At 42.1% G+C, this 7,184-nt stretch overlaps 1 long non-coding RNA gene across 1 annotated transcript; it reads left to right on the top strand.

Moving 5' to 3' along the window:
* The first annotated feature begins 1,985 nt into the window (after window positions 1-1,985).
* On the top strand, window positions 1,986-4,188 carry LOC311225198. Its single transcript, XR_014619490.1, has 3 exons — window positions 1,986-2,121; window positions 2,333-2,551; window positions 4,095-4,188. It is a non-coding gene; the product is annotated as an uncharacterized lncRNA (long non-coding RNA).
* The last annotated feature ends 2,996 nt before the right edge of the window (window positions 4,189-7,184 follow it).

The raw sequence follows: 7,184 nt of genomic DNA, 5'->3' as shown, positions 1-7,184 counted from the left end.
TATTTTGACATGTACATGGGTACCTTGGTCGCGTAGTGTATCTTGTAGACCAGGCCCATTGCAAGTTGCTGTACTCTGTCGTCTACTCTAAGCCATCCTAGGTTGTCAAAGTGGGCAGGGGTGAGGTGGGTTCTAGGAGTCAGGTCAAGTAGTAGTCTGACTAGCTTGTTTTGAGATGTTTGTAATTTGTTTTTTAGTGCCTTTGAGGTGCTTTGGTACCATGAGGTGCAAGCATAGTCGTAGTACCCTTGAATGAGTGCTCCTGCTAGAGTCTTCAGGGTATTCTTGTTTACCAGAGAGGAGATCCGGTACAAGAATCGCGTTCGTTGGTTGACTTTTTTTATTACATTGGATGCCATTTTGTCACAGGAAAGATTAGCCTCTAGGATGGAACCCAGGTAGGTCTTTATTATCTTTCATCTTTATTTAGCAGTCCAGTTTATCCGGGCAGTAGCGAGTAACTACTTGGGTCTAAAAATAGCTAACGTTACACTACAAATAATGCTACTTGGTTAAAAGGAGCCACACTATTGAGAAATGTAGTTAAGCTGTGGCGTTGCCCCACGGGGCTCCCGTGCTGTACTCTAGTAACGTCAGCGACCCGCCTCCCAACACGGACAGTGACTGACAAGCGGCACTGGTTCCGCCTCATTAAAACAAACGCGCAAATAGCAATTAATCGCGCCCGTCAAAATCATTGCATTCATTTTAATTATCGCAGCAATTAATCGATTTATTGCTTATCGCGGCAGGCCTACACTAATTGGAAACCAGCCAGTCATCCCAGCCATCAAGCAAATCACCAGTTGACCAATCGGAAGCCCTCCTCTTGTTTTAAAACCCATGTGGCACTTCCTGTTTCCCCCCTTCTTTTTGTCTATATGCTGTTGGTCGAATGTTTGATTCTGATATATTTAGCCAACTTGGTACACGTGTATGTGTGTGTGTGGGTTGGGAATTGGAGCAGGTAAGGGGCCCAACACATTTGGTGCTACACGTAGTGGTAATATTGTCTAGACACACTAGGTAAGGAGTGATGCCACTCATTGTAGGTTTTGAACATAACGTTTGGTTAGTCAGTGTAGGTAGTGAGTAGTAGGTTTTATTTGACCTTTGTGTTTGTATATAGGTAGACAAGATATTCCTTACTGAGTTAGTTGTGTTTTGTTTTACTTAGTTTATTCCTTTGGCATCATTCAAGCTCCTTTTCCCTTCTCCCCCCCCCCCCCCTTTCCCCTTTGGTTGTGTGTATCAAATCCACCATTGTCATTGTCTATTAGTCTGTTTTGTTTGTATATATAAAAGGCACAATATATTACTTTCTTTAAACTAAACTTGTTGTGGGCATTGAATTATTTATCCTTTGGTTCATTTATCACTAATTACAACACAATCATCTTTTATGTTATTCACCCCTTCCCCTAGACATACTGGGGTTGTAACATTTTCAATTCATCATAACATATATGACATACACGACATACAGATAGACAGTACTGCTACATCTATACATTTATGACATACCAGATTTGCAAATACAGTACTGTTTGTGCTACAAAAAGTGTCCAGAAAAAGAGTGTATATACATACATACTTCCTTAACTGTCTCAGGTGGTAGAGGCGCTGCTTCACCTTCTTTACGACTGAGTCTAATAATAATAATTTAGGACCTGCTCAGAGGTCATCAATCGGCACACATGCGATGCATGCATGCAATTCGTATCTGCGATTAACCCATCCCATCGTCCTTCCCCCCCAAGGGCAGCCGGGAGCAGACGGGCGTCAACGTGAGCCGCGCCAGGGGACCAATCCAAGTGCTCCTGTCCGTCTTCGTCAAGGACGCCACAGCGTTAGCGATCTGTTGTTGTGCATGTTTTTCCATTGGGTTTATCTTATCGGGGGGGAAACCCTTGCGAGCACATGCAAACATGCAAACTCCACACGGAAAGGCCCGGGAGATACCCCACCTGGGTAACTGGCATCATGGAAACCTGGTCCCCAAGCGGGAATCGAACCCTGGACCTTCTTGCTGTGAGGCGACAGTGTTAACCACTACACCACCATGCCGCTATCGTCTATGTGTGTTGTCCATGTCAGGTCCTCTGAGATGTGGACCCCCAGGTACTTGAAGCTGCTCACCCTGTCCACGGTAGCCCCGTTTATAACATTACATCTCTAATATATTGTATAACATTACATCTCTAACATACTGTAGTATTATAACATTACATGTCTAATATATTATATAACATTACATCTCTACCTACTGTAGTAGTTTAAGTAACAGGACATGTCTAACTCATCTCTGATTGCCTGTCTTCCTCTTGTATAGCTGGGCATATCTCCACTGTTGTTCCATGAGGTCTACCTGCCAAAGAAGGACGACGGGGTAAAGACCGTGTCCCGCCGCCTGGACGACCAGAACGGACACGGAGGCAGAGAGGACGTCTCCCTCCCCTGTCCCCGACTCTGTGTCCTGGACCGAGAGGAGACCGGGTTCGGGTTCCACCTGGGCTGTGTTCAGGATGAGCCCGGGACATTCATTAGCCAGGTACTCCATACTATAGGGATGCACCGATCAGACTCTTTCAGTCCCGATACTGATACCGATATACCTGGGCTTTGGGTATCGGCCGATACCGAGTACCGATCCGATACCCATTGTTCAATTAATAAACTGTATGCCTCACTGTGTGGAAGAGACTGGGATCATTCTTTTGTGCAAGGCAACATCAGGCTTGACATAGATATAAATGTACTGAATTGTTATTTATTATTAAATTAAATATAAACATATAAAAAACAATAAAAATATATATATTTAAAGTGTCTCCGATACCCGATCTAGCTATTTTCGGGGCCGATATCCGATATCAATATCGGATCGGTGCATCCCTACTCCATACTGTTATACTGGATCTATAATGGATGCCTTTTATATGGTGATGCACCGATGTGAAAATTGTGGCCGATACCGATAACCGATATTAATATTGCTGTTCTGGCCGATACCGATATTTACCGATGTCGATATCTCTGTATAGAAAACACTTTTTTATGATAATCAAATAAAGAGCTATTTTCCAAAACGCATAATTTTTTTACTTTTGTAACTTATTTTCAGAAATGACTGATATTTAAAAAATATTTAAGGCCAAAACATGTAAGAAGTGTGTCGACGATATATCGGCCGATATATCGTGCATCACTACTTTTATACCAAGAATGATCTAACGTCATAATGAATATATACATTAAATCGTAAATGGTGCATTTATATAGCAGCTTTTATCCAAAGCGCTTTACAATTTTTGTTCCTCCACATTCACACACCGACGGCAGAGGCGACCACGCAAGGTGCCAACCTGCTCATCGGGAGCAGTTAGGGGTTAAGCGTCTTGCTCTTGTTTTTTTATTTTAAACAATATTTGTATTGGGTTTTACAGTACACAAGTCAGGTTTTCATTGCCATCAATTATTTGACTTGACAAAGGCCACAGGCCGAAACGTTGTGTTATAGTATATTAAACTTGGGAACACGGCAGATGGTGTGCTGACTTTTTTTTCCACAACTTTACATATCTATTTGAGTCGAGCACCCGTGACTATACTTGGGATGTGTGTGAGTCTTTTCTACTACGTTTACTACTATGCACTCAACACTGCAGCACCCAAGTTTCAGCACTGTTTGATGAACATTGTTACTCAGCTGTAAGAGTTGTACCCTTCCTTCCTGCTGACTTGGATAAAAACGTTCAGCTAAATGACTAAATGTCAATGAGCGGTGTATATATTTTCTGTTAGGATCTCTGTTTAAAGTACTGTATATTTGCATATCTTGTGTGTCAAATGTAACAGTACTATATATCTGTATGTCGTGTATGTCATAAATGTCACTATGAATTGAAAATGGGGGACCCTGATGTAAACAAGGCGAAAGTCTTTCTCTGGTCTGCATCCCCTTAACAATTGTGTGTATTGAGCCGTACTGTATTGTACCCATTCTGCAACCTGTTAATAACATTTTCAATCAATCAATCAATCAATCAATCAATCAATCAGCTCTGAGTGCAGCTCTGTGTTCCGTCCATCAGGTGGTGCCAGCGGGCTCGGGCCAGACGTGGTGGAGGTGAACGGACGCAACGTGGAGAGGGAGTTCTTCGAGGAGGTGGTGGCGATGATGAAGAGGAGCGTGTCGCCCCTCAGACTCCTGGTGGTGGAGGGGGGCGGCTACGACGCGCTGACGAAGAGCGGGCTTCCGGTCACCGCACGTCTCGTCCTCTACAGGGGGGGAGGGGGGTGTACGCATTAAACCCATGTCGATTCGCCATATGATTGGTTTATTAAACTGTTCTTAGGCTTTTATGTAGCCTATTAGTAAGATTAAGAATACATCATGTGTTGTGTTTATTTTGACCTTTCCGTTTATAAAATAAAAGTTTTGCCATACGCCCCGTTTTTGTATTCATCAATGTATGTATCAATATCTGGAATTACTCCTATTTCCTATTAGTTGGCTATTTATATATTATATGGTTATTGTAAGGAAGTTATTGTATCTTATTTCTCAGGCTACACACATTGATATGAGTCCAACATATCCAGTTTATCAAGTCTCTTATTGATGGCCTGTAATGTTAGATTCATGTCAACCTCTCTTATTGTCAGCGCTTCCTCCAATGAAGCTTCCTCTGCATCTTCAATGTCAGAACGTGATCTTTTACTCAGTTTGGGCTTAATACAGTCTGTAATATTCTGTGACTTTATATATAATACAATATATACATACATGAACAACACATTTAACACTGTACATAACAGAATATTTTAAATAAAGTGCATGATGAGTGGTAACAGTGATTATCAAGTCCAGGTAAGTGCATGGTGCACGTGAGGGGACAGTCAATGAGCGTTTAACAGTCTGACTGCTTGGGGGAAAAAGCTGTTCTTAAATCTTGAACTCTTGGCATGTATGGACCGGTATCTCCTCCCTGGGGGAAGGAGCTGAAAGAGGTGATGTGCTGGGTGAGACTGGTCCTTGATTTCAAGTCAAGTCAAGAGTTTTAATTGTCACGGCATACAGGTATACAATGAAATGCGGGGTGATGATACACTTGGAGCGGTGGAGGCAGCAGGAGGTGAAGACGGAGGTGATGTTTGGTAGAGGAGTCCCGACGATCCTGCCTGCCGCCTTCACCACCCTCTGTAGAGCCTCTTGCTCTGCCTTTGTGCAGCTGGAGAACCACACAGACACACCGTAGGTCAGCACACTCTATAGTTACTGTCTGTACAATACTGCTGTAGGCCTATAATACTTATGTAAATAAGTAAGGCAATTGAAATATATCTGCAGTACAGCTCAATACACACAATAATGATATACCATAGATTGCCAGCGCTATTTGTCTATGGAGAAAGTCCCCTTCTTTGCAGGGCTATAACTTTTTAAATTCTATTGCTACATTGCCATTATTAGGGCCCATTCAAAGTCCTATATGTATTGTTCATTGTGTAGCAACGTTAAACTTTTTCATTCACATATTCATAGTAAAGTATGGTCTAATGTATAAGTATGTTTTCATCTCTTTCTGCAGCTTTCTCCAGAACGTGATATATAGTAGGGCTGGGCGATATGGCCTAAATATGATATCACGATATTTTCTGACCTTTCGGCGATACACGATACGCATCACGATGTTTTTCTTTTTTTCCCCCAAACAATTCATTATGAGGCTTACCAAGACAGTATTTGAGTTTGCAAGCTAACATTAAAGACAAAATAAAATACCCATGCATTTAGCATTTTTATATTATATATTAGATTTAGATTATTGGATTATTAGATTATATATTGCATATATTTAGCAATGAGATATTATATGATTTAGATACGAAATATGATGAATTGAAAATGGGGGACCCTGATGTAAACAAGACGAAAGTCTTTCTCTGGTCTGCATCCTCCAGTCCACTGTTGACTGTTGTTGTATTGAGCTGTACTGTATTGTACCTATGCTGCAATCTGTTAATAACGTTTATATTCATTCAGTCGGCAAACAGAATCAGTTTGATTGACAGTCGCGTCTGCCAATTACGTCACATCGCTTGCACCCGCCCTGCTGTTCTTAGCACCAATCGGCAAGCGCGTATTAATTTTTTACTTCCGCTATTGGAGAGCTCAATGAAAACAACAATGGCAGCGGTAGCTCGCCGCGGCCGACTTTTACCTTTTAGCTCTGCAGAATGACTAAACGACTGGAGGCATAATGATTTTACTGCAACGGATGTTATAATAAAAGCATTTCCATACATCTGTCTGATTGAAAACGTTATTAACAGACCGCAGAATGGGCACAACGGAGTCAGCACGGGCTGAGATATGAACGGCTAATGCTTGCTATATCTAGGTCGACCTCGGTCGTTGCTATGTAAATACGCTGATGTTATTGAAAGTGTAACTATATAACGTCAATGCCACAAAACGAATGCCTTTGTTATCATAAGTAGTAACTTTTGATGCAGTAGTGTGTGTGTGGGGCGGCGCTGTTCAAAAGTGTCAACGTGTGGACCAGATTGACGCAACACAAGCCTCTTGGGCAAAACATCACGATATCCACGATACGTTTAAAAACTGTATCGTTAATGAACTGTACCCGATATTTATATAATATCGTCATATCGCCCAGCCCTAATATATAGCCCCAAATGCATTATATTGATGATGAAATACAGTTTGATGGCAATCGGGGCGATATAAAAAATTCCAACTAGACGTACTTCTAGAAGTTACTACACGTCATCTGATGTTGACCGGATGGGCGAGGGGGCGTTTATAATTCCGTGGGCAGCGTTATACCAATCATCTAATGTGGGTCAAATGTTCATCATAGCAGTTAGTGTCGAACACGGTAATATTACACGCTAAAACTCACCCCAGTCTCCGCGGGCCGTTGGGCGATCAGCGTGGGGTAGACAGTTTTCCATTATGGGATGTTGAAATAGTCGGTCCATTTCCAGGTTGTATAATAATATATACGTCCAAATCATGTTGTTTTTTCGAGTTATTTGCAGCGATCGATGTTCACTGTGTGAAGACGGAGTCTCTCTAACATTAGCGAGTGCCCGGACCCCATATGGAGTGAGTCCTACCGGGTTAAAGGTTGACATCCGGTTTCGATCTGCCG

This window comes from Notolepis coatsorum, assembly GCF_963971535.1.
Source record: "Notolepis coatsorum genome assembly, chromosome: 3".
NCBI classification, from domain to species: Eukaryota; Metazoa; Chordata; class Actinopteri; order Aulopiformes; family Paralepididae; genus Notolepis; species Notolepis coatsorum.
The sequence above is the reverse complement of the archived record's forward strand: the minus strand, read 5'-3'. Positions and strand labels throughout refer to the sequence as shown.